Genomic DNA, 27,019 nt, shown 5'->3' with positions numbered 1-27,019 from the left:
ATTTGTTTCACCTTCGCTGATATAAAAAACATAAATACAAAGGGTACTAGGAAAGTTTTGCAATACAGCTTTGTTTATTTAATTTTTTCAAAGTAATTTCCTCTACATTCAATACACCTCTCCATCCTCCGAAACCAATCTTTAAACCAGTTCTGCCAAGTTTCACTAGGGAGTAAAGCACACTCTTTGTCCCAAGCCAGTAGAAGGTCCTCATCACTGGAAAACCGCCTCCCTTTTAGCTTCATTTTCACATGCGGGAACAGTGCAAAGTCGCAGGGAGCAAGGTCTGGACTGTAGTGAGAGTGCTCGAGAAGTTTCAGTCCTGTCGTGGTCAAATATTCGGTGCAGGCTTTGGCGCGGTGAGCTGCAGCATTATCGTGATGGAGGTACCAGGTGTCCATTCTTGACTTTGGCCGCAGGTTCTTCATAGATCCAATGGCTTTAGGCAGGCATTGTTCAGTATACCACTTAGCTGTGACTGTCTTCTGCGTGTCCAAAACGACACGCTCCACAATTCCACTCGATTTGAAAAATACACTATCATTTTCTTCTTTACAGATCGGGATTTTCTGACAATTACGGGTGTGTCGTCATCATCAAAGACCCAAACTTTGTTTTGAGCCTTGGTCGGCAGATCGTAATAGTACAGCCAAGTCTCGTCACCTGTCACGATGTTGTTCACATACCGAGATTGTCCCTTATCAAACTTTTTTAACATCTCCGGGCACCAAGTCACACGTTGTGTCATCTGCTCTTCAGACAGTTGATGCGGCACCGAGAGAGAACAAAGTTTCTTCACGTGCAAATGATCTTGCAGAATCGAACGAATTGCTGGTGCATTTAGGGCGCTGAATCTCTTTAAAAGTTACAGCTGTCAGTTACAGGCTCCGCAAAAACGATGTGTTTGCCTTTTATTTACATGATTGTTACTTTATATTGTACTTAATACGTAGTCATATAGTTATAGTTACGCTGGTTATTTTTTATTTTTAATTTAGATAAGGAGTTTTTGTGGATTTTACTTACGATAGGTAAAACCGTTATTTCGTTCCATTTTTGTAGCCATTGTTTTTGGATATAGTGGTAGGGAATTCAAATTTTTTAATTGAGGTAGCTAGGTAGCTCTAATGCATAATTATATAGTAATACGCTTCACTGTTTCTATTTAATAGTTTCTATACAAATACTATTGATATTTAATTTATTGATTTTATTAATTTAAACTACCATGCCCCAGACTAGAGCAGCAAAGCAACGGGCACAAAGTGGCAGGAGTGCTGTGACTCAGGGGAGAACTGAGGGGGGCAATTCTCCAACGCATCACAGCCTAAAAAAATGTGCAGCTTGTGAAATGTTTGCCGAACTCTCTGGAACGGAACATGATATTGCCATGGGGGATGTCTTTGTGTGTGCGCGATGTAAGGAAATCAGGCGACAACTCAGCGTTGTTATGGGCCTATATGAGAGTTTGAAGGACAGGGTGGATGCCCTCGAAAGATCTAAATTGAGGGGCCCATCAGGCTCTCAGCTGCCCACATCAACGCCAGAGCTTGCACTTGGTCATCACGCAACACAGCGGCAACCCCTAAGGCAGAATGCGCTGGTCCCACAGGAACTAGTAGTTGTTGGTGACTCTATTGTCAGGGAAACGGGAAACATCCTTTGTAAAAAGGATAGGTGGAACAGGACCAGGGTATGTCTGCCAGGGGCAAAGGTTGATGACGCTGTAGAGCGGATATCATCTTTCAAGGGCACAAAAGGTGATATAGTTGTACACGTTGGCACTAATGATATTAAGAGTAGGAGATTGGCGGAATTACTCAACAAGTACAGGTCACTGTTGAAAAAAAGCCGTGAAATAGGGTTGAATTTGAAAGTGTCTGCAATTCTGCCCAGACACGATAGGAGGGAGTACATGATGAGAGCCTTGTCGATCAATTCGGCCCTGGAAAGATTGTGCAAGGCTCAAGGGGTAGAATTTTTTTCAGCCTGGACTGTACTTGTTAACAGGAGAGATTGCTTCTACAGGGATGGGATACACTTAAATAGAAAGGGTGCAAGAATATTTGCTGATGCTATCGAGGCAGTGTTAGGTGGGTCGGAAAACTGCTAGCTTGGGGGGATACAAAGACTAATAGTTTAACAGTAACCGCAGGCAGAGGTGAAGGTGATTCTTGCACAACTTCTATTAGAATAAGAAGCGACCTGGAGCGAGGGGTGTTGGGGGTTTCAGGGACGGATGGCAGTCATCATGGAATAGTTGGGTATATGGGATGTGTTAGGGTAACAAGGAATAGGCATAGGAGCATGTATGCTTGCATGTATACCAATGCTAGAAGTATAGTAAAATTTGATGAATTTGAAGTGTTGGTCAAGACATCAAAGGCGGATATTGTTGGGATAGCAGAGACGTGGTGTCACAAAGATATAAGGAATACAGAACTGGAATTTGGGGAGTACAATGTGTACAGAAAGGATAGACAGGACAGAAAGGGAGGGGGTGTTATGCTGTTAATTAAGAAAAACATAAAATCAAAGGAAGTGCACCCAGTTAATATAGATGAACAGTGCTCTGTTGAGTCAGTTTGGTGTGAGATAAGCACTGCGAAAGGAAAAATAAGAGTAGGAGTGTGTTATAGGCCTAATGACTTGAATGAGTACAATGAACAATTGTACAGAGAAATAGAGTGGGCCAGTAAATCAGAATGTCTTATAATGGGGGATTTTAACTTCCCAGATATTGACTGGAACTTGTGGGTTGGTCACTCACACACTAGTCAGACATTTGTGGATTTATTGGATGATTGTTTTCTGCAGCAGCATGTTCGAGAGGCAACCAGAGAAAGTAACACTCTTGATCTGGTTATCAGCAGTGATCATTTCATTCGTGTATTAAGAATTTGCAGATAAAGGAACCACTAGGTGGCAGTGATCACAATGTGCTGAAGTGGGATTTACTCAAAGAGGTAACTACCGTCAGGGGTAAAGGAAAGGGTTTTTGCTTCCGTAAAGGGGAGTACAGTGGTCTCAGACAGTTTTTAAATTCTGTACAGTGGGATCAACTGACGATGTTACAAACAGTAAATTCTAAGTGGGAAGCATTCAAAGAATTAATCGTGGAAGCTACTAGACTTTATATACCGATTAAGAAATATCGTTCAAGGTTTAGGCCTAAATGGTTATCAAATGAACTAATGAGACTCGTGACAGAGAAGAAAAATGCATTGGATGCATATAAATTATCAGGCGACGCAGAAGCCTGTGGCAGATATAAGCTAGTCTGTAATCAGGTCACAAAGGAGGTTCGGCAGGCGAAGGCGGATTACGAGAAATCTTTGGTAAAAGATGCTAAGAAAAACAGCAAGGATTTCTTTACTTATATAAACTCTAAAAGGAAGGGGATGAATATGATTGGTCCACTTGACACCGATGGTTCGACTGTTGATGATCCTGCTCAGATAGCAAACAAACTGAATGAGTATTTTGCATCTACATTCACACGTGAGGAATTATTACAATTTGAAAATGGAAGAAGGTTATCAAATTGTAGCAGTGTGCTTAATGATTTTGTAATAACTGAGAGCAAAGTGGAGGAGAAATTGTTGAAGTTAAACATAAGAAAGGCACCTGGGGTGGATGGGATCTATCCAGTTATTTTAAAGGAGGCGGAAAAGCAACTAAGCAAACCCTTAGCCATAATTATGAGAGCATCCTTGAACTCAGGGGAGGTTCCCACGGACTGGAGATGTGCAAATGTGTCCCCAATTCACAAAGGTGGATCGAAGGGTGACACGAGTAATTACAGACAAGTTAGTTTAACTTCTGTTCCAGGTAAAATAATGGAGTCGCTGGTTAAAGATGCATTGCAGGATCATCTAGACAAGACTGCAGCAATAATTCAAACACAGCATGGGTTTGTTAAGGGAAAGTCTTGTCTGACAAATTTGATTGGTTATTATGATGTGGTCACAAAGGAACTGGATGCAAAAAATAATTTTGATATCATATACTTGGATTTCAGGAAAGCTTTTGACACTATTGCGCATGGAAGACTATTGTACAAATTGGAGCAGAATGGTATTAAGGGTAAGTTGCTACAATGGATAAAAGGATGGTTAAGTGGGAGAAGACAGAGGGTGGTAATCAATGGGTGCTGCTCTTCGTGGACTAATGTTATTAGTGGAGTCCCACAGGGTTCGGTGTTGTGTCCACTGTTGTTTTGTGTATTTATCAATGATATTGATGAAGGTATATCAGGCTTAATGGCGAAGTTTGCAGATGACACACACAAAGGTTGGCAGGGTTGTTAATGGCAGTGTGCTACTGCAACAGGATCTAGATAATTTGGGCAGATGGGCTAAGAAGTGGCAACTGAAGTTCAACCTCGACAAATGCAAAGTACTGCATATGGGTAGAAGTAACCCCAGAGAAACGTACCAACTGTGTGGTACTACACTTAGGGTGGTAGAAAATGAAAAAGACCTGGGAATAATTGTGCAGTCAGATATGAAGTTTTCTGAGCAGTGCAGACAGGCTGCTAGGGCGGGTAATGGGGTTTTGTCAATGATATATAGGAATTTTGCTAGCAGGGAAAAGGAGGTGATTGTCCCTCTGTATAAGGCAATGGTCAGGCCACGCCTTGAGTACTGCGTACAGGTCTGGAGGCCTCATTTTAGGAAGGATGTAGATTTGCTTGAGCGTGTACAGAGAAGAGCAACACGATTGGTGAGGGGAATGAAGGGATTCTCTTACCAAGAGAGGCTTAAGTTCTGCAAATTGCAGTGGCTGGAGACTAGGCACCTGCGCGGTGATCTGATTGAGGTCTATAAGGCCTTGAATGGGTTGAGCACGCTGAATTCTGATGGGATCCTTCCACTTGTTCAGATTACCAACCTACGGGGACATAAGTTCAAATTAAGAAAGGACAGATGTAGAATAGATGTGCGGAAATTTGCCTTTAGCCAGCGGGTGGTTAATTGCTGGAACAAACTTCCATCTGTCGTTGTGGAAGTTGATAGGTTAAATAAATTTAAGGAGGAACTGGACAGGCATTTGGAGGGAATGGTGTGATTTTTTTTTTTTTTTTTTTTGGCTGATGCTGCATAAGCTCATACACTTGCTTTCTTGCATCATGTGCCACTACTACTATTTAGGCCCAAAGTATCCTCTATCTGTTGGTAGGTCACTCGCCTGTTTTCGTCAAGCATTTTCCTCACAGCAGTAACGTTTTCCTCCGTAACTGACGTTCGTGGCCTTCCCGGCCTCTCAGAATCCTCCAGAGTGAAATTTCCCCTTTGGAATTCTCTATACCACCTGAATATCGTTGTACGATGTGGACAATCATCATCTAGTGCAAGAGTCATTTCTTCTAGGCACTGGTCTATGCTTAAACCACGCACGAAATTATACCGCAAAACTGTCCTTATCTCATTTCGTGACCACGATGCCATCGCAAGCACTTTACACTCTCACTACTAATGAATAACTGAGCCCATCGACTTGGCGCGGCGGCTACTATGCACGTATGAACATGTCTCAACATGCAGCAACAAGCAGCTTCCTGTGATTCATTGTTGTGTCATATTGTAAAACTTTCCTAGTACCCTTTGTACATTTTCAGAATCTTCTCTTCAGTCCTATCGTGTTCTGTTCAGTTGGGGGTGATTCTGCATTCGACTGCCATTTCTTGTAAGCACAAAGGCGAATCGTGCATAAGCGAATTCGGTTCGGGTTATATAAGATATCGTTTCACTATTTATAAATCGTGTATGATCGAATTCGTGTAGTAAACACGTGTTATACGAGAACTGACCGTATCTGTTCAACATTATGCCCCTTCAGGTTTATAATCTGAGTAAGAGGAAGAATCCCATCAGAATTCAAAGTGGTTAACCCATTCAAGGCTTTATACACCTCAGTCAGATCACCTTGCAGGTGCCTAGTCTCCAGCCACTGTAATTTTCAAAACTTAAGCCTTTCATGGTAAGAGGATCCCTTCATTCCCCTCACAGATCTTGTTGCCCTTCTCTGTACACATTCAAGCAACTGTACATCCTTCCTAAAATGAGGCCTCCAGACCTGTATGCAGTACTCGTGGTGTAGCCTGACCATTGCCTTATACAAAGGTATAATCACGTACTTGTCTCTACTAGCAAAATTCCTATATATCATTGACAAAACTCCACGACCTGCTCTGGGAGTGCGACTGCACTGCTCAGAGAACTTCAAGCCGGCTGCACAATTACCCCCGTGTCTTTCATTCTCCACCTCCCTGAGTGTAGTACTACACAGTTGGCACGTTTCTCTTGGGTTACTGCTACCCATATGCAGTAATTTGCATTTGTCAATGCTAAACTTCAGTTGCCACTTCTCAGCCCATCTGCCCACATTTTCTAGTTTCTGTTGCAATTACTGTCATTAACAACCCTGCTAACCTTTGTATCATCTGCAAATTTTGACATGAAGCCTGATAAACCTTCATCGATATCATTGTTATTATACAAAACAACAGTGGGCCCAACACCAAACCCTGGTGGATTATACTAATAACATTAGTCCATGAAGAGCAGCATCCATTGATTACCACTCTCTCTGTCTTCTTCCACTCAACCACCCTTTTATCCATTGTAGCAACTTATCCTTAATGCCATATTGCTCCAATTTGTACAGTAGTCTTTCATGTGCAACAGTGTCAAAAGCTTTCCTGAAATCCAAGTATATGGTATCAAAATTATTTTTTGCATCTATTTCCTTTGTAACCACATCATAGTATCCAATCAGATTTTTCAGACAAGACTTTCCCTTAAAAAACCCATGCTGTGTCAGAATTATTACTGCAGTCTTGTCTAGATGATCCTGCAATGCATCATTAACCAGTGATTCCATAATTTTCCCTGGAACAGAAGTTAAACTAAGTGGTCTGTAATTACTAATATCACCCTTAGATCCTCCTTTGTGAATTAATTGGGAATACAATTGCACATCTCCAGCCCATGGGGACTTCCCCTGAGTCCAGGATGCTCTCATAATCATGGGTAAGGGTTTGCTTACCTACTTTGGTGCCTCCTTTAATATAACTGGATGGATCCCATTCACCCCAGGTGCCTTTCTTATGTTTAACTTCAACAATTTCTCCTCCACTTTTCTCTGAATTATTCCAAAATCATTAAGCACCCTGTTAGAGTTTGATAAACTTCTGGCATTTTCCTCCCTTAATAATTCATGTGTCAATGTAGATGCAAAATACTCATCCAGATTATCATCTATCTGAGCAGGATCATCAACAGTCGAACCATTGATATTGGCTATTTGGGTGGGCTTCATCTTGAAGTTGCTAGCACTGTTTTCAACCAAAGTTAATTTTATTTCATCTGTAGACATTTAAATCCAGGCATGGATTTTTCTTTCTTGGAAATAAAAGTTCTCTTTGGCATTCTCTTCCAAAATAGGCCAGTTACTTCAACATTAAATAAATGTTGAGGGCATAGCCTAGTGCAACCAGATGTTCTTTTTGCCTTAACAAAGATGAAATGGGATGCTAATTATCCCCATTTTCCTCCCCCCCCCAACAGTTCCATTTTATTTAGAAGTTAAATGATTATATTCACATTTTGCAAGTAGTACTTTTTTTTTTTTTTTTTCGTTGTATTATTATTTGTTCAATTTCACTGCACAACAGGAAATCATTGACACTATTGGTAAAATTGTTATTATCTTGTATTATATAAATGTTTTAAGTTAAAGGTATTTAAAGAAAACATTGTAATAAATAATTTTTATCAATTTGCCATCTATTCCCAGTAGACATGAGTTAATGCAGAACAGCAATGTAGGTCAAAGCATGGAGAAAACTATACATTATATGTTTATAAAATAATTTACTTGACAAGCACGTCTTTGATTACACGCACACTAACTAACTTCCATGTTTTTAAAATTTTTTAAATGCTGGTGATTCTAGTGTAGGGTAACCAGAATTTAAGCCTTTCCTGTTCAGTAATGTCCAAAAGCACCTTTTTAATTCTTACCCCTACCCCTTTCCATATCATACTGTCCACTTCCCCCAGGTATTGGTGTTATAAAGGTTACTACACTTATAGAACCTATCAAATCTCAGCCTTTACTGGCACTGGCAAGCTATGCATTGGAGCTTTCCAGCAAATTTTCTTCAGACTTTCATGTGAACTAATTGCTTTCTCATGAATTATCAGAGAATTTAAATTGCCTATTTGTTTTGTGAGTGATAGCTAATTTCAGCACTCTTTAGTAGTGGAATGTCATAAATTCTGAACTCAAAATAAATCAGTGATGTAATCCTAGTTAAATAACCAATTTGTTGTGTGAAAGTAAATTTGAAAGCTAATGAGTATTAAAATGCAATAAAAGTCCTTTTGAAATAAAAACTTCATAAGGATTATTATCACAGGCCTATAATGAATTTGAACTTATATGTACTTTAGTAATACATGTATGTTGAGTTCAAAAGTGATGTGTATTTTTCTCTATAACATACAGATTTTATGCAAAATGATATAATGTTTTTTTATGATATATAAAACTGATATTACATTTTCATTATTACAAGGTTGGCTACACTGTTTAATGGTTTTTATAATGTATAGTCAAAGTTTATGCATTCCGTTAAAAAATGCTTATGCATGCTATTGAAATTTATAAAGAAAAGAGAAGATTACCTTGGAAATAAATGCCTCTTGGAGCATTTCTGAAGAAGGCGACTCCTTGTGCAACAAACCAATGAGTGCCGAGCCAATATTGATTGATCAACGAGTGTGCATTTAGTCGATGATGATGAAGAATAAACATTCTTTAACATTTGTAAGTCATAAATAATTTCTCTGTTATAATTTGCTTGATTTTACAGGCTACGTTTACATTTCTGTGGTTAAATCAATCATTGTTTAAACACAAACTAATTAGCTATTTTGCCTCCATAGCCAGGTGGGCAGGAGCAGCAAGTGCATAGCACACGCTTCTTGATTAGACCGGGGTTCGAGCCCGTGACCACCGAATACGGAGGATGCGGAAAGGTCAGAGAATGACCACTGCATATCCCCAGAGCAATATGGCCTTAGTTGCTAATGCTCCTAAAAAAAAAAACCAAATAACAAATAACTAATTTCATTGTTAATAACGTAACCCCTATTTTTAACATTATGTCTATGGGAAATAAATTGCCACTTTACAAGCACGTGCTATGAACGAATTAACTCGTAAAGTCCAGGAACTACCTGTACATAACTGGTTAATTGTGCCATTAAAATGCTGGTGATGTGGCCCCACTGTAGTTCCGGCTCTGGATACTCAATAATTAAATTCAGGATTTCATTTGTAAAATAAATGATTGTTTCAACAATGGGTTCTTGTTAGCCCACTATAGCTCACCACTGAATATATATATTTATTTTATAAATACAGTCGAAATTGGTTACAAAGATCATGGAAATAACGAGATCATGGCTGTAACGAGCAAAAATCCATAATGATTTTAATTTATGCGTATTCCCATACAATCACTCACTGTTATACTGTACTACACAGATATACTGAACAAATCTTGGTAACTGTGCAAAAATTTGGAAACGTTTGCATAGTTACCAAGTCAAAAAAACCCAATTCTTGAAATAGACAAAAATGAAAAGGGCGACTTAACTTTATGACCACCTGCATCAGATTTGTGGCCGGTGTATGACCTATCCTTCTGGGGATGGGGGCTATACAACAGTTCATTGGTGTTCTGCTTGATTCATTACCCTATTTACAAATTGTTTTGTATTCACTGAACCATAAATTTATTTTGGGACTTCTATGAATTTTGGAAACGGGACTTCTGTGAACTTTGTATGCATTTTAGGACTTCTAAGAATGCTGTATACATTTCGGACTTCTAAAAAATTTGTATGCAGATCACATTATCATTTTAAAGCAAAATCAGTTACAAACATGTCTACTAACAAAAGGAAGTATCTCTTGATTCGCGAAAATTTCGAAATTATTTGTGATTTAGAATGTGGTACAAAAAATGTTGAAGTTTAAAAAAAGTTTTCTTTGTTCTTTTCAAGTGTACCAATATTGTAGAAGAATAAAGATGTTTACATAAAAAAAAAAAATTTAGAAAGTGCCCAGTTACAAATATTGATGAAGCATTGGTTCACTACACAAAGAAGAGCTGGATTTTTAATAGACAGTCCGATCTTGAAGGCTCAATCAGAAAAATTTGCTGAACAATTGGGACGCAACGATTTTGTATGTAATAACAGTTGGCTGGATCGATTTAAAAACTGACATAACATTGTTTATCAAAAAATTAGTGGAGAATCTCGATCTGCAGATCCATTGAATGGATTGCTCTTGTTTCGGCAGAAATCAGGAAAGATTTCAATGACGAAGATCTCTACAACGCCGACAAAACAGGACTTTTCATAATTTGATATAATCAAAGGCTCACTTAACAGTGCTCGCATGCACAAATATGACAGGAACTGATAAAAAAAAAACCCTGTTTGTTATTGGAAAATCGTTAAAACCTTGGTGTTTTAAAAACGTAAAGAAACTTCCTGTGGATTACACTGCAAAGAAGAAAGCTTGGGTGACTTTGGATATTTTTCGGCAATACGTAAATGATTGGAATAAGGAGCTATTCAAAAAGAAGAAAATTATTTTATTGTTAGTTGATAACTGTCCTGCGCATCCCCAGATTCAAAATTTTTCAAATGTTATGCTAGCATTTCTGCCTCCCAATATGACTTCAATTTGACAACCAGTGGACATGGGTGTACTCCAGAGTTTGAAAGGATTTTATAAAAGATTTCTAGTTCTACCTCTGATCAGTCAAAGACAACAGAAACTTAAAAAGTCTATATCAATATTGAATGCTATAAATTTATTGAATAATGCATGGAACAATGTTATTCCACAACCATATCGAATTGCTTCAAGAAATCAAAATTAAATTCAAATGAAATTTCAATCGTAGATGGTGGAAATGAAGAAAACAATTTACCATTATCCCAATGGTTGCTACATAACAACATTGTAGATTTTAATACAGATAACATTGATGAATTTGTACGAGTCGATGACAACTTGTTAACTAGCGGTCTTCCTACAGAGAGTGACATTGTAGATGATGTGCTCAACAAAGACAAATGTCTTTTCTATCAACGATGATGAAAGAAAAGATGATGATTGTGATGATATAATGACAGTTGAAAGTGAATCAAAATCAGTGCTGATAATCTCACAAGCTCAAGGTGCCATGGACACATTACTCAATTTTTTTGAAGGAACTGAGGTAAGTAATGAGACTTTTAATGCGTTTTGTGTTTTAAGGGGAAACTTAAGAAATATCAAAATGAAATCTTTAAAAGAAACATCAATTTTAAGATTCATAAATTCATAAATTAAGATTCATAAATAAAAAAAAACACAATTGAAATTGTGTTTATTATTAAACTACGTGTATTTTAGTGCAATTGCATCATTTATACACAGCAAATTATAGATTAGCAAATTTGCAATAGTGGCATCGTTTAAGTTAAATTTCATATTGTGAATACCTTCACGATGAGTTGCCATGATATTGCACTACTTCGAATAAATAACGCTAAGTAACAACAGTCTTCCCGAAGGAGAAGACTGTTGTTACTTATTCTCAGTGGATACCACCACCCAGACGGCACCGTTTCAGCGCTATTTTGTATATGTGTGGGATAATAACTCGACTATCCAGTTGTCCCTATTAGACTTAGAAAAGCAAAAAGGTAGAGGGGGGAAAGTAATAGTAGGTGTGGAAGAGGAAAAGAAACGGTGTAGAAGAACGAAAGGGACAGTAACTCCAACTCACACCACTCAAAAACTTAAAACTCCTTGAATAGGCAATGCTTCCCCTGTGGGGAAGACTGTTGTTACCTATTCTTGGAAACTCCGGACATCATCAAGCTCCCCCTGGTGCCATTTCAGGGCTATTTGGCCCTTCTTCGGTGGGTGGGTAGGTACCCGAGTGATGTAATGATGACAAAACAGTTGTGATATATATTTCCAGAATATGAGATGCCTGATGGTGTATGATATAAGTTAAGACTCTAATGGATTAAGGGCTTAAGCCTCAAGCTGCGAAAGAGATTAGACCATATGTGTATTTTAGTGCAATTGCATCATTTATACACAGCTAATTATAGATTAGCAAATTTGCAATAGCGGCATCGTTTAAGTTAAATCTCATATTGTGAATACCTTCACGACGAGTTGCCATGATATTGCACTACTTCGAATAAGTAACGCTTCACCCGAAGGAGAAGACTGCTGTTACTTATTCTCAGTGGATACCACCACCACCACCACCACCCAGACGGCATCGTCTCAGGGCTATTTGGCCCTTCTTCGGTGGGTGGGGTGGGTATGTACCCAACTCCTCGTGAAGGTATTCACAATATGAGATGTAACTTAAACAATGCCGCTATTGCAAATTTGCTAATCTATAATTAGCTGTGTATAAATGATGCAATTGCACTAAAATTCACAGTCAAATCTCTTTCGCAGCTTGAGGCTAAGCCCTTAATGCATTAGATATTATTATTAAATACAATAGTATTGTTTCTAATTACAGAAAAATAAATTGTGTTTAGTATTAAGTGTATTGTAGTTTATACAAGCATATTAATACAAATAATATGTAGGTATATACTTATATTATTTTTTCTCTCTAATATTTCTTTTGTTTTTTGAATCTATCTTTTTATCAAGTTATTGAGAATTTAAAGAATAGGAGGTAGATTTAACTCATCACTGATATAAAGTGTTCATTGTCTAATGGCCCCACGGGTTTCCCCATCTCCGCTGTCACTAATATAGTGAGTAACAGTTATAACAAGGAAATTTTGTCGGTCCCTTGATGCTCGTTATAACCAAGTATGACTGTACGTATGTTACAATGCAAATACAAATGAAACGTAACATACCTAAATGAGTTTTATATAATAAAATTATATAAAATATAATTTTATTGGGTTATCACACAAATAATGGTAGTATCCCCATTATTTGTGTGATAACCCAACATTCCCAAAATGTTCTAAAATGTCCCATTAAGGACCATTGATATAGGAGATATTACAAAGCTCAAGTTAAATATACCTATAGAAATATATATATATACAGAATCAAATTTTTATTATGTAAAAGAAAATGGTGTGAATACTTCATACTTCAAAAATAAAAGTGACATGAATACTTCATTTTTTTAAGACAAGTTAATCCATTTACTTTTTTTTTTTTTTTTTCTTGTTAGTTGTTGGCGCATCAGCTTCTATGGCCATAATGCACCTCCCAAAGTTTTTGCATTTTACTGTGATCCAAGCCCAAGGCGGGAATCGAACCCGCGACCTTTGGGTTGCCAGGCATGCACTTTACCTACGTGGCTAGCCTGGTCGGCAATCCATTTACCTGCAGAAAAAAATTTTTGCTTCATTTGTGAATTATTTTCAATTATATCGTTGATAGAACTGCTGACTGGCTTAATGCTAGGAAAAATGTATGTAGAACATTAAATAAACACAAGCATTCTGAAGATTATGTTATGTCAGAGTCCACTTTCAAAAAAAAATTGTTAGCTGTTGGACATATTGATACTGATTTAGCTGGAAAAAATAGAAAACATTATTTGTTAGATTTTTTTTAATAAATATTATTAAAATTGTTAGCTAATATCAAAAATGAATTTCGTGGACATAGAGAATATGCAAAATCTGAAACAAAAGGTATATTTTTCTTTTAACTCATATTGAATGTCTAGTGGAATTTCATAGTTTCTTCAAAACTCATTTGGTAAAATTTATTAATCAATGGAAAGAAACTGTAAATTATTTGAAATATAGGACAAATTTACAATGTTAAGGAAGCTTTATATTATTTAGTTATTGTAGATTCTATACCAGATGTAAGTTCACCTTAAGCAAGTAAAAAATTTGAGTACTATTTCAATGCAAGAATTGAAATAGCTTGAGAAATAACTCCAACACTGTGTTTCATTTTTTGTCCATACTTCTTTTGGGCAATATTTCCCTTCTTGTTACAGTCACAGAGCTTGTGTCTAGGTGCTTCAGAAACAACTGTGTTATTCATGAGTTGACCTAAATTATCTAATATTTTCAATTGAGTAACATCCACTGAGTAGGCAAATCTGTTATTCATTAGAAACCTAAAGGTACTGTTGTTACTGGTTATTCAGTTCCATTGTGGGTAGCATAGTTGGTAGAATTGCCCCACACCCGGTGGAGAAGATGACTTTGGTTTTAGTCCCGTCAATGATGAGAGGAATTTTTATGGGTCTCTTTCACAATGTGGTTGAGTTATTTGGTCTCAGTCGAGAGTAGCATGGTTTTTTCTCCTGAAAACTTTGGTTTTTCGTTCAGCAAACAGAAAATTGCCCACAGAACACGCACAATTTACCGACAGTATACAGAGCAATATGGCCTTTTGCTAATTCTTCTAAAACCCAATAATAATAATAATGACAACAACATACAATATCGCCGAATAAATATTGAATGTGTATTATCCATCATCGGACAATAGGTAGTTTCAGTTGTGTCAAGTGGGGAATAAATGTATGAAATCCAAAAAAAAAACTAGTTCCAAAATTAGTTCTCCTCTGGTGGTCTGCTAACCCTTAGGGGTAGGAGTTAAAAAAAAAAAAAAAAAAAAATGACAGAGAGAGAGAGAGAGAATAGAAAAAAATTTATTTTTTTTATTTTTTATGATTTATTTATTTCTATTTTTTTATCTATAATTATTTTTAGTTATTTTTTATTATTATTTTTTTATTTATTTATTTTTATTATTATTATTTATTTTTTTATTATTTTTTAATTTTGTTTTTATTTCTATATTGGTAACTCCCTTCCTCGAGGTCCCAGCATTTCCTCTTCCCTTTCTTACCTCCTTCCCTCTGCCCCATTTCATTTTTTGAGTTCTCTCCTTCCTTGCTCTGCTGGGGGGACTGGACTCCAACAGGTGTCCTTTTACTGACCTGGTCCGGCTCCTCCTGCTGTGGATGGATGCTGGAATACCTCTTCTTTGTGACTGGGCCTTCCAGTAACTGAGAGGCCAGATTATTATAAACAACACTAAAGCCACGGTACATGCACTACTCACATGCTCATCTGGCCTTGGCAGAGTTTGTTTCTTCATAGTGGCACTTTTTTAGTTTTGTGGGGGACCACCTGCTGTAAAAATTCCTGTATATTATTGACAGAACTGCATGAGCCATTCTTGCAGCCTGTTTACACTGACTGCACAATTACCCCTAGGTCTCTTTCGTTCTCCACCACTTTGAGTGTAGTATCACCTAATTCGATATGTTATTCTGAGAATGCTGCTGCTGCCCATATGCAGTACTTTGCATTTTTTTTTTTTTTTATGAAAACCCCAAACACGAAAGGTATCAAAACCTGTAGTACTTAGTACCGTGCATGGGTTAAAGGAGAAGTATGGGGGGGGGGGATGCTGGAAACTTTGCTCTAGAGACTAAACATGGGTTTCACCACTTCAAGCCTCCAATAAGCAAAGTGGTGGTATTTCACCGGTTGATGAAAGTCATCTACCACCTTCCTCAACTGCCACTTTTCAGCCTATCTGTCTAAATTTTCTATGTTCTTACTGCACAGTATGCCTTAATTCTTGTCAGTAAACACCCTGCCAACTTCTTTAAGACCTGTAAAACTAGACAATAAGCATGATATGCCTTCATCAATATGATTTAAAAACAGAGTTGCCTGTGTGGGTTTGAAAGTTGTGCACTACACAAAGGTGCCTATTCATGGACAGTAGCATCCACAGGTTAACAGTTTACAAATTTAAAAAATTACAATAAATAAAAATGTTAAATTGGAAATAAGAATGATTATTCTCACCATTATTTGTACTTCACTATAAACATTACTAAATGTTATCAACCTATTACATTATTATCTAAAATTTGTGTATTTTATAGTGAAAACATCAGCTATAAATTTAAGAATACAATAGCGAACAGTTAATGTGCTACATGCACCAGCTCATCCTTGTATCTAGCTATTTTGGTACCCTATTTTGGTATACTCCCCTGCAGGAAAATATATTTACAGCCTGCTTTCATCGTGAGCCTTTTTTTTTTTTTTTTATCAATGAATTTTACTGGGTACATGATTTGTGTGTTTTTTATGAAATGAGACTTTCTTTTGTAATTATTTTGAGCATGTATTTTGAAATAACATAAGTAGGAGTGGGGGGGGGAATCTACTTTGATTCTCCCTCCACTCCAAATGAGACTTTCTTTTGTAATTATTTTGAAATAACATAAGTAGGAGGAGTGGGGGGGAGAGAATCTACTTTTCCACCTGACACTGGCTAACTACTGATATATCCTGTCACTTTCACAAGAAATATAATGAATAAGACTGAAGCAAATAAATTGGACTTCAGATGCATTAGTTCTTGACTTGGGCTTGCACTTGTGAGTTGGCCATATCACAGGGATTCACCTGAACCATTTGACACAGAACCTGAGATCCACAGGACCCCATAATTTGTGGAAAATTAAATTCTGTTGTATAATATAGTTGCAAATATTTTAAGAGAACGCTTATTAAATTCAGTCAGATTATTAAATTTTGTCATTAGGAATTTGTGTATAGCAGTTATATAAAAGTTGTAGGCTGCTAGTTGAATTGCAGCTGCCTAAGTGTTGTCACCTTTCACAGGTTAACAATGTTACAGTTGAATTTCTATAGGTAGGGTTATTCATTGGCTATTCTGTGGCGTATTTCTGCTGCAATTCACCCCTTCTCAGCAACAGATTTTTGGTGAAAGAAACACTACTTATGTAAGCAGTCAGTAACAAGAAATAAGCAGGTGAAAGGTATACAAATTTAGAGAGAGAGAGGGAGAAAAGAGGGCAGCTAACAAATGACCTTCAACCACCTATAGAATATTTCTCCACTATAAACCTGTATAAAAATGATATAACTGGTGATACTTAAAGGAGATACACTAATATAAAATTCATAACTTATATGAAACTATAAATGTTGATGAGAATGAGATTGCATATTTTTGCTAAAGGGGAAATACATGAAAATGTTTTATATTATCTGTATTTTAATAATGTCACTGGTGTGTTTGTGTACGCTCTTGTGCGAGGTTTCTTAAGCAGGGGTCCACGGACCCCCAAGGGGTCTGTGGAAGGATTTCGGGGGGGGGGTCCGTGAGCTTGGATGGGAAAAAAAAATCAACTCATTAATTTCCTTCACTTATGAATGTATGTAATAAATTACAATTGTTGATATTAGCTGTATCTGTAGTCACCAATAGAAATAACAGATATTTTCATATCATATTATAGTTATTGCATTATATCTCGAAAAATCGCTTACGCTCAGTTACGTCTTACTGTTTGTGTGGCTCACGAGCACTTTGGAGTTTTACACCCCTTTACTTTATACACAAAACTCGCTAAATTTATATGAAAACAAGTGTAGTGGATGAAAGACAAAAAAAAATTATACTAGTATGGTGCATTTCAATTTGAGCAAAAAAAAAATTCAACTTCCAGGTGGTTTGCCCCCCCTCCCCTTAGAAAGGGCCCAATGTCATTACTCCAGTGGCACCCATTTGAAACCTCATAGGCATGTGGAAGTCATTTTGACAATAGTGATTTGAATATTTAACTGAACAGTCTTTTCATATCTGAGCATCAGGTTTCTATCCTTATTATTATTATTAGCCATGTGGTGTGGGGGGAGGGGGGCTGCGGCTTGTGCTGCACCAGCCAAAAAAAAAAAAAAAAAAAAAAAAGTGTTACCCTGAGAGAGAGAGAGAGAGAGAGGAATTGCCGAGAAGGAGAGGAGTGGTGAAGTCCGGCACGGGGCCCTGGGTGTGCTGAGCCCATGCTCACCAGATGTGAGCCCCTGAATTTATTGATATCACAGGGGAAATGTGTATTTTCACCACTGATAGAAGTGCTTTACTTTTCAAAGAGGAATTTTTACTTTAAATAGCAACTTCTTACTATATTTTAATTATTTAAATATTCTGATTACGTGAGTGGACCACTTGTAATTCTAATTAAAACAACAGTTATATTTTAAAAACTACACAAGTTTTAATTGGGATGCCACCTCATGGGGGACGCCTCCGTAGCCAGGTGGGAAGGAGCAGCAGTGTGTAGCACACGCTTCTTGATTAGACCGGGGTTCCAGCCTGTCACCCCAAATACGGAGGATGTGGAAAGGTCAGGGAACGACCACACCACATATTCCCGGAGCAATATGGCCTTAGTTGCACCTCATGGGTAGTTAATTCTGAGATATTTTTAGGTATAAAAAAAGCAAGTTTTGTGAACAATGAAACTAGTTTTTATCTGCTGGCTAGAAAACATGCAAAGTGTCTAAATTACTTCTTCTTAGCCATTACTATCACACTACTGGGCAAAGGCTTCTCTCAAAATCTTCCATCTTTTTCTGTCCGGTGTTATTGTTGGCCAGTTTCCTCCTGCAAACTCATTGCACAATCTCCTTTTTTGTCAACCTCTGCTCTATGTCCTTCCAGTGATATCAATTCAGATGCAGCTTTACTCCATCAGTTATCTCCTTTTCTCATAATATGACTTGCCCATTTCCACTTTAGATGTTTTGCTTCCTTTATACCAGTTGTTTTACGTAATTCCTCATTTCTAACTCTATCTTTGCGTGACAGGCCCAACATGCTTCTTTTCATTGCTCTTTATCCTACTTGTAATTTTCTTTCCTGCACCTTAGTAAGGGACCAGATTTGTGCTCCGTAGGTAAATATAGGATTTATACATGTATTTAAGAGCTTTCGTTTTAGACAAACCGGCAATTCTCCCTTAATTACTTGTGCACTTTTAAAAAGTTTGGTATAATAATAATAAAATAAAGCCTCAGACAGTATTCTAAAGCTTGAACATTAATATTTGTCAGCCTTATAGTTAGTTAGCCTTTAAGATCATGGCTTGTTCACTGAGAGTTTTAAACCTTTTTCATTCAGTTCAATAGGAAATTTAAGTAATACTGTACTTGCAAACTGCCATTGAACAAAGTAAAAGGTTTCAATTCAACTAGCTAGAGGAGGCAGTTCACCTTTTCATCAGCTGTTGCCATGTTTCTATTACTCACTAGAAGACAAAACCTTTTCTGAAATAGAAACATATAAAAAAAAAATTTCTTAAATAAATGTAATGTTTAATCTTTGAAATACTTTCCACAATTTTATTTTCTCACTTGTAGAATCATACATTATTAACTTTTAAAAGTACACACGAACTTTAATGAACATTAATCTTAATTTTATTGTTACAGTTAGTGTTGCCAGGTGACCCCAGAAATACTGGACAGCTGTGTCCTAAGTGTCTTTGGAAGTTGCGGATGTGTGACACAAATCTCATGCGTGTGCAATTTCCAGTTTCGATTATCACAACTTTCTGGTTCGCATATTTATTTATTTATATATAGACTTCTCATCCATAGGGCACACAGTCCGTAAATAATGGTGAGAACACAGAATTACAGAATCAATACAAAACAGTAATAGGCAATACAAAACAAATTAAAATATATACAAAAGTTAGATTAAGAAAACAGAGTAAGGAGCAAATTCTTATACATAGATGGATTAAGTGTAAAATTAATGTTGTAATTATTTAATACCTGAAGGAAACAAAACAGAGGACTACCAAGTAAGTGATGAGTATGAGGAACAGGGAGTGAGAAATTAATTTTATAATGAGAATTCAAATATTTAGTGAAAGATATTTGTTCAAGAAAAGATGGAAAATCGTTTATATTGTAGATAAAAAGAGACCCATGGAGTTGTCGTCTAGAGTAAAGAGGAATGATTCTGAAGCGACAGCGAAGAGCTCCATAATTTTGACGGTGAAAGGCTAGGTGATTTCTATAGCATAAAAATTTAATGAATTTAATTTGAATTCTCTCAAGTCTGTTAGAAAGATATTCCTGTTGGGGGGGGGACCAAATAATATCATAATAATCAAAAATGGGAAGTATAAGCTGCTTGTAGAAAAGAATTATAAATTTGTCACTCTTGAAAATAGAGGAAGAATGCTTGATTAATCCAAGAAGTTTAGTAGAAGTCAGAGATATTAAGTGATCAACATGGGAAGAGGTATGAAGATCAGATCGAAATAGAACACCTAAGTCCTTGAATGTACCCGTACTTGCAATTAGAGAATTTCTGACTTCACGATTTGAGCTAAAGCGATGTAATTTGCATTTTAATGGGTTTAGAAACAAGTTATTTTTATTGAGCCAGAGTGAGAGGAAATCAAGATAGAACTGGGGTTCATCACTGTCAGTTGAAGAACAAACAACTTTGTAAAGTTTAATACCATCTGCATATAGTTGCCACTCAACATTAACAGACTGAGATAAGGTTGACAGATCATTACTATAAACAATGCAGAAGAGTGAACCTAAGGGTGAGCCTTGAGGAATACCTTGTGAAACAGTAAATGGAGTTGGAGTACCATCAATTATTATGGATGGTTTGCGATTTCTAAGCAGTGAATCAAGCAAATCCAGTAAAGGGGATAGACCATAAGATGAAAGTTTGAAGACCAGAAGATCAATGTGGACAGAATCAAATGCATGTGAAATATCAAGGAAAAGCAAATCAATTTGATTTCCTTTGTTCAAATTAATAATAAACTTCTTTATTGCTGCTAAGTACAGTACAAGTACTAGAAACAATAGTTCTCATCACGGCGACATGGCCAGGAGTTTTACATTGACGAATGATTCATGTGATTAAATTGGTAAAATTAATAGTTACATGGGATATTGTAAGTTACACAAAAATAAAACATGTAAATTGAAATTATAATTAATAGGAAAATATAACAGAAACAGAACTGAACATCGTAACACAATTTGGAAGAATTTATCCCAGTTCAACAGATTCGATCCACTGAAGAAGAATGCGATGGAATTTGTAGTCTGTAACCATTTTCTGCAGGTTAATTCAAAGACGAAGCAGTGCCTGAATTTTGGGGAATGCCTGGGCAGGTAGGAAACGATTACACTGTTTCAGCCGGTTGTATTTGAAGATTAGTGTGGGGTCTGACCTCAAGGATGGTGGAGGATTGTGCCACTGACAGAAATCCTAGATGTTTGGGGTGTTTATTGTTTATCACTCCTGTGTACATTTTTACTGAACATTAAACGCCTGCTGTCAATTAACTTAGGAAGCCTAGGTACATTTAGCTGCTCAGGCCATGTCAGTTATTCTGAATTGAGGGGTTGGCGATGTTTAGCTGTGGCCCATTTGAGGGTCTAGTATTCACATGCAAACACCGGGTTTTGAAGTGAGGGCGACGCAGATGCCCAAATTTCAGCAGCGTATAAAATAACTGGATAAACAGTGGTTTGAAGGTATCTGGTAGTGGTTGCGGCATCGTTGGAATGAAGTAAGTGTTGCTATGCTTTCCAGCATGGGGTGTTAAATCGCTTCCGGAGGTATTCTGTGTACACATCGAATCTGCTTCTGATCAAAATTGACGCCGAGGTCCTTATAGCAGGTAACCACTGGGATGAGAGTGCCAGAAACTGTTGGTTGCTGTTCCACTGAGTAAATCATTATTGCAGAATATGAAGGGTTAAGGTTTAACCCAAACATCTTCAAGTAAGTTGAAAGAGTGGTCAAGTTCAGTGATTGAAGGCGTAATTGCCTTTGGGTTTGCAGACGGTGGGATTAAGGTAATTTGTAGGAAATGAGAGAAGGCCAAATTTGAAAGAGTTGGTTTCCTGAGAAGAAAAGCATGCTTATGATTTATGCTTAAAATTTATGATTATTGATAAAAGGTGAAGGTAGGAATTAAGATATTTATAAAGTAGGAGTTAAAAAATTTTCGCAATTGTATTCAGTATAGTAATAAGTCGGTAGTTAGGGTTGTCACATTTTAAAATCCAAAAGGATTTGAAAATGTGATGTGAAAATACTGATTTTTTTCAGAATGAACTGTAGTGGGGGGGGGGAAACGAACAAAACAAAACTTGATGCATTTTTTTTTGATTCAGTGTGTTTTTCAATTGCAATGTGTGTGTGAAAGAAAAACCAGCTTTCCCTTTATTTGATACTTCAATATATTGCACCAAATCTTAACACATACAGTTAACATTACGCATGACGTTTACCTTCGTTACTATTTTATTTTTTTACGAAAGGATATTCTTTTTCCCACCGTTCAGAGTATGATGCCGATCATTTCAGTAATTTAATATGGGTATCTAAGAAATAATACATAAAATATTTTAAGCATTACATTTTAAATAATCAGTACTGTAAATCTCAGTAAATGTTCATACAATTGACATGTGACAGTACCTTTCTGCAGGAGATAGCAACAGCAAGCTATTGCTGCCTTCTGCAGAAAGACTACACTTGTATTTGCAGACTTCATTGGTAGTCAGTAGGGCTCACAATACCGATCAAAATCCTAATACCGGTATTTTTAATTTATGATACCGGTATTCCAAATTTTTTTCTTCATTTATTGTGGACTTAAAGTATGTATGTTACTGTTAAGTGGATACCATGGACCAAACAAAACTGCTGTTCGGCATCGATTTACTTTACTAAATTTGGTCATAACTGATGCACCATCAACTAGTTGTTACGAAAATTACGTCTTTAGAAAGACAGACTGTATTTGCTGATTCTTTTCTCTGCTGGCATACTACCATACACCTGCCCTAATCCAATATTCCACAAAATTTCCCCAATAGAGAGTGAACATTTATTTTTAAATATCGTCTATCGCATACTGTTTTCCACTCTTCAAAAGTCAGACTAAATCTTTTACCCTCTGATTGAGTTGAGCTATTTCATTTACTACCGTCTTTCGAATATGACTGCTGTAATCCAGTACCTTTTTTTTTTTTTTTTTTATGGTTACTGGCGATTTTGGTAAATCACAAAACCTGTCGCGATCAATCCTTTCTGATAGTAACGGAAGTAGAGAAAAGATGGAATGGTCAGCTGCCATACAAGCCGTTACTTCTGAGTTTTTCTCTTTTATAGCTCTTGAAGTAATGAGGTGCCGAAATTTTTAGTGAAAAATTTTGGCTTTGCTCTTTTGTTGTAGTACGTTCATGTTCATCACTCTCTAAATTAGAAGGCGCCTCCATAGCCAGGTGGGCAGGAGCAACAGTGGGCACACGCTTCTTGATTAGACCGGGGTTCGAGCGTGTGAGCCGCTAAATACAGAGGATGCGGAAAGGTCAGGGAATGACCACCGCATATCCCCGGAGCAATATGGCCTTAGTTGCTAATGCTCCTAAAAACCAAATAACAAAAACAACAGGCGCCTCCGTAGCCAGGTGGGAAGGAGCAGCAGTGCGTAGCACACGCTTCTTGATTAGACCGGTGTTCGAACCCGTCACCACCAAATACGGAGGATGCGGAAAGGTCAGGGAATGACCACCACATATTCACGGAGCAATATGGCCTTAGTTGCTAATGCTCCTAAAAACCAAATAACAAACAAACAAACAAAAACAACAAGTTCCCACATGAATAATAATATTCTCTTTATCCCCCACCCCCCCAAAAAAATCTGACAGTCTGTTGATGATATCATTAATAGTTGCTCCTGGCAGACATACTCTGGTTCTAGTCCACATATCCTTATTACAAAAAATATTTCCCGTTTATCTGATAGTGGAGTCTCCTAATAGAACTAAGTCCTTTTGAACCAGAGTAGTTTACACTCTGTTCTGGGGCCCGAATTGGGGCACCCATCACTTGGTAGGTTACTAGTCTTGAGTCCCTGACGAGTTCCCAGTTAGATTATTCTTGAGGGCAAGAACCCATTGTTTCAGTGACTCAAATTGTTCTAGCAATGTACAAAGTTTTAACTTAAGGTCAGTACACTCCTTACAACAGTGACAAAGAAAAGAATCACCAGGAAAGCTATGGTTATCCACTAGGTCGACCTTGGAATACATGCCACAGGTTCTGCCAAGAATAAAATCATGACTCACCTTAATCTCCATTGGCTATTTCTGTATGAGTCATGGTACCCTTTGATGAAGTGTTCAAGGCAGATCTTGTAACAACCATTGTAAAATTTACTAAATATTAAAAGAAGATTTCAAAAAATTATACTTGTAATATTATAAAAATCAAACTATTACGGGGGGGAACATCAAAATAAACTTTACAATATACTAAATAACCACTGAAATCCTGCTTTAGTCCACTAATCCCCTCTTATTAGTTTTTTGTTATTACTATGAAGAGCTCCACAAGGTACGTCTGCTCGCCATGAATGCCCACAGTCAAATATGAGTTGAGTATACAATTACAAAGACATTTGTTATTTGTGACATTATAACAAAAGAAATGCATTAGAGAATTGAAATTTGTAATGATATTCTATTTTAGTTAATCACTGTTTTTTAAATTTTGATTTGATTGATGATGAAGTTAATTTGGGTTCAGAAAAATTAATCACAGCTCCTATGTGTACAAAGCTATAATAGATGGGCTGCAGTCTACTTTTAAAAATGTGAGATAATTTTTTCAGTTTTTTGATTATACCAGTGAGACTCAAACCAACCCACATATGTGCATGCGTGGAGGTGTTTATGCATGCATACAATTTGATTTTTTAGCCTTCAACATAACGACCATTACTTGTGACCCATTTTTCCAATCTGATTTTCTAACTCGTTGAAAACATTCCTCAGTAATTTCATGAATTGCATTTGTGACCTTAAGTTCATGCAAAAAACATGGTTTTTTTTAATACACAACAGTTTTTAAATTACCCCATAAAAAGTTGTCCGCTTGAATCGGATCAGGCTGATGAGGTGGCCAAGGAATCGGTCCAGCTTTGCTGATCTACTTGTCTGGGTAGATGTCACTCATAAACCATTACACATTCATAGCATAGTGGCAGGGTGCACCGTCTTGCTGAAAGAAGGTGCTGTCTGAATGATTTAACTGTCATAGTTCAGGGATGAGAAAATTCTGCAGCATTTTAAACATACAGTGCACATGGAAGACTACTGTCCAAATTGGAACGGTATGGCATTAAGGGCAAGTTGCTACAATGGATAAAAGGATGGATGAGTGGGAGAAGACAGAGAGTGGTAATCAGTGGACATTGCTCTTCATGGAGTAATGTTAGTAGTGGAGCCCCCAGTGTTTGGTGTTGGGCCCATTGTTGTTTTGTGTATTTATCAGTGATATTGATGAGTGTGTATCAGGCTTAATGTTGAAGTTTGCAGATGATACAAAGGTTGGCAGGGTGGTTAATGACAGTATGCTACTTCAACATTAAGCCTGATACTGCAACAGGATCTAGAAAAGTTGGGCAGATGGGCTGTGAAGCCTATCCGTCCAACTTTTAAGTACTGTGTATGGGTAGCAGTAACCCCAGAGAAATGTACCAACTCTGTGGTGTTACACTCAGCAGGGTAATGGAGAATGAAAGATACCTGGAGGTAATTGTGCAGTCAGATATGACATTTTCTGAACAGTGAAGACAGTCTGCCAGAGCAGGTCATGGGGTTTTGTCACTGATATACAGGAATTTTGCTAGCCGGTATGAGAAGTTGATTTTCCCCTTGTATAAAGTGATGTTCAGGCCACACCTTGAGTACTGCGTACAGGTCTGGAAACCTCATTTTAGGAAGAATGTAGAGTTTTTATTTATTTATTTATTTTTTTTTTTAGGAGCATTAGCAACTAAGGCCATATTGCTCTGGGAATATGCGGTGGTCATTCCCTGACCTTTCCGCATCCTCCATATTTGGTGGTGATCGGCTCGAACCCCGGTCTAATCAAGAAGCGTGTGCTACGCACTGCTACTCCTTCCTACCTGGCTACGGAGACGCCTGAATGTAGAGTTTCTAGAACGAGTACAGAGAAGGGCAACAAGAGTGAGGGCTACAAAGGTGTGCTCTTATGAAGAAAAGCTTAAGTTCTAGAAATTGTAGCATCTAGAGACTAGGCACCTTGTGAGGTCATCTGATTGAGGTGTATAAGGCCTTGAATGGATTGAGCAGGCTCAATGCTGATGGGATTCTTCCTCTTGCTCAGATTACAAACCTGGGGCATAAACTGAAATTGAGGAAAGACAGTTGTCAAATAGATGTGCTGAAATTTTCCTTTGGCCAGCGGGTAGTTGATTGCTGAAATGAACTTCCGTCTGTTGTTGTGGAAGTTGATAGCTTAAATAAATTCAAGGAAGAAGTGGACGAAATTTTGGAGTGAATGGATGGGTGAAATGGGAAGGCTTTTTTTTTTTTTTTTTTTTTTTTTGGCTGATGCAGTATAAGTTTGCTTTCCTGCATCATATGCCTCTACTAATGCTAATTTAAAAATAGTAAAAATAATATTTAGTAGACTAAATTTTATTTTTAAGATGAGCTTATTGTTTTCAAACTTAATAAGTATGCTGCAATTTGTGTTCTTAATGAATACAAATTATGGTGTAATAAATTACAAATAATGGTATTATATATATATATAAATAAGTATTAAATGTAACCCCCTTAAAGGTAATGTTTAAAAATTTACATAGGATATAGAGGTATTCAGTTGATGAAATGGTTTCAATGAACGAAAGATTAATAAATCAGGTATGACAGATGCACCTAAAAGTGCAAACCAGCATTAAAGGATGCAAGAGTATATGTAAGTTTGTATTACCGTATTGAATAAAGTATGCATAAATGGATGTGAAAGTTACACAAAGTGTCGGTAACTAGAAGGGTGATTTAAAAAAAAAAGAAGTGTAGTAGATTTGTGAAAGGTGAAAGAATGTTAATATCCTAAAGGTTATGAGAATTAAGAATATTATGGGATGAATTCCTAAGCCAATAGAAAGTGGAAGAACTGTAAAGTAAAATTAGTACATCAAAATACTAATAAAATAAAAAATTAAACGCAAATAAAATGAAAAAAATGAAAGTGGTATAGC

At 37.0% G+C, this 27,019-nt stretch overlaps 1 protein-coding gene across 1 annotated transcript in view; it reads left to right on the top strand.

The window, feature by feature from the left end:
- LOC150085545 (kelch-like protein 5) overlaps positions 1 to 27,019 on the top strand; it is a 380,377-nt gene that overhangs the window by 104,216 nt on the left and 249,142 nt on the right. The gene's annotated exons all lie outside the window — the stretch shown is intronic.

Source organism: Mastigoproctus giganteus, chromosome 5 (assembly GCF_048544385.1).
Source record: "Mastigoproctus giganteus isolate SK-2022 chromosome 5, ASM4854438v1, whole genome shotgun sequence".
In the NCBI taxonomy this organism is placed as follows: Eukaryota; Metazoa; Arthropoda; class Arachnida; order Uropygi; family Thelyphonidae; genus Mastigoproctus; species Mastigoproctus giganteus.
Note: the sequence above shows the minus strand (reverse complement) of the source record. Positions and strands in the feature narration are given on the sequence as shown.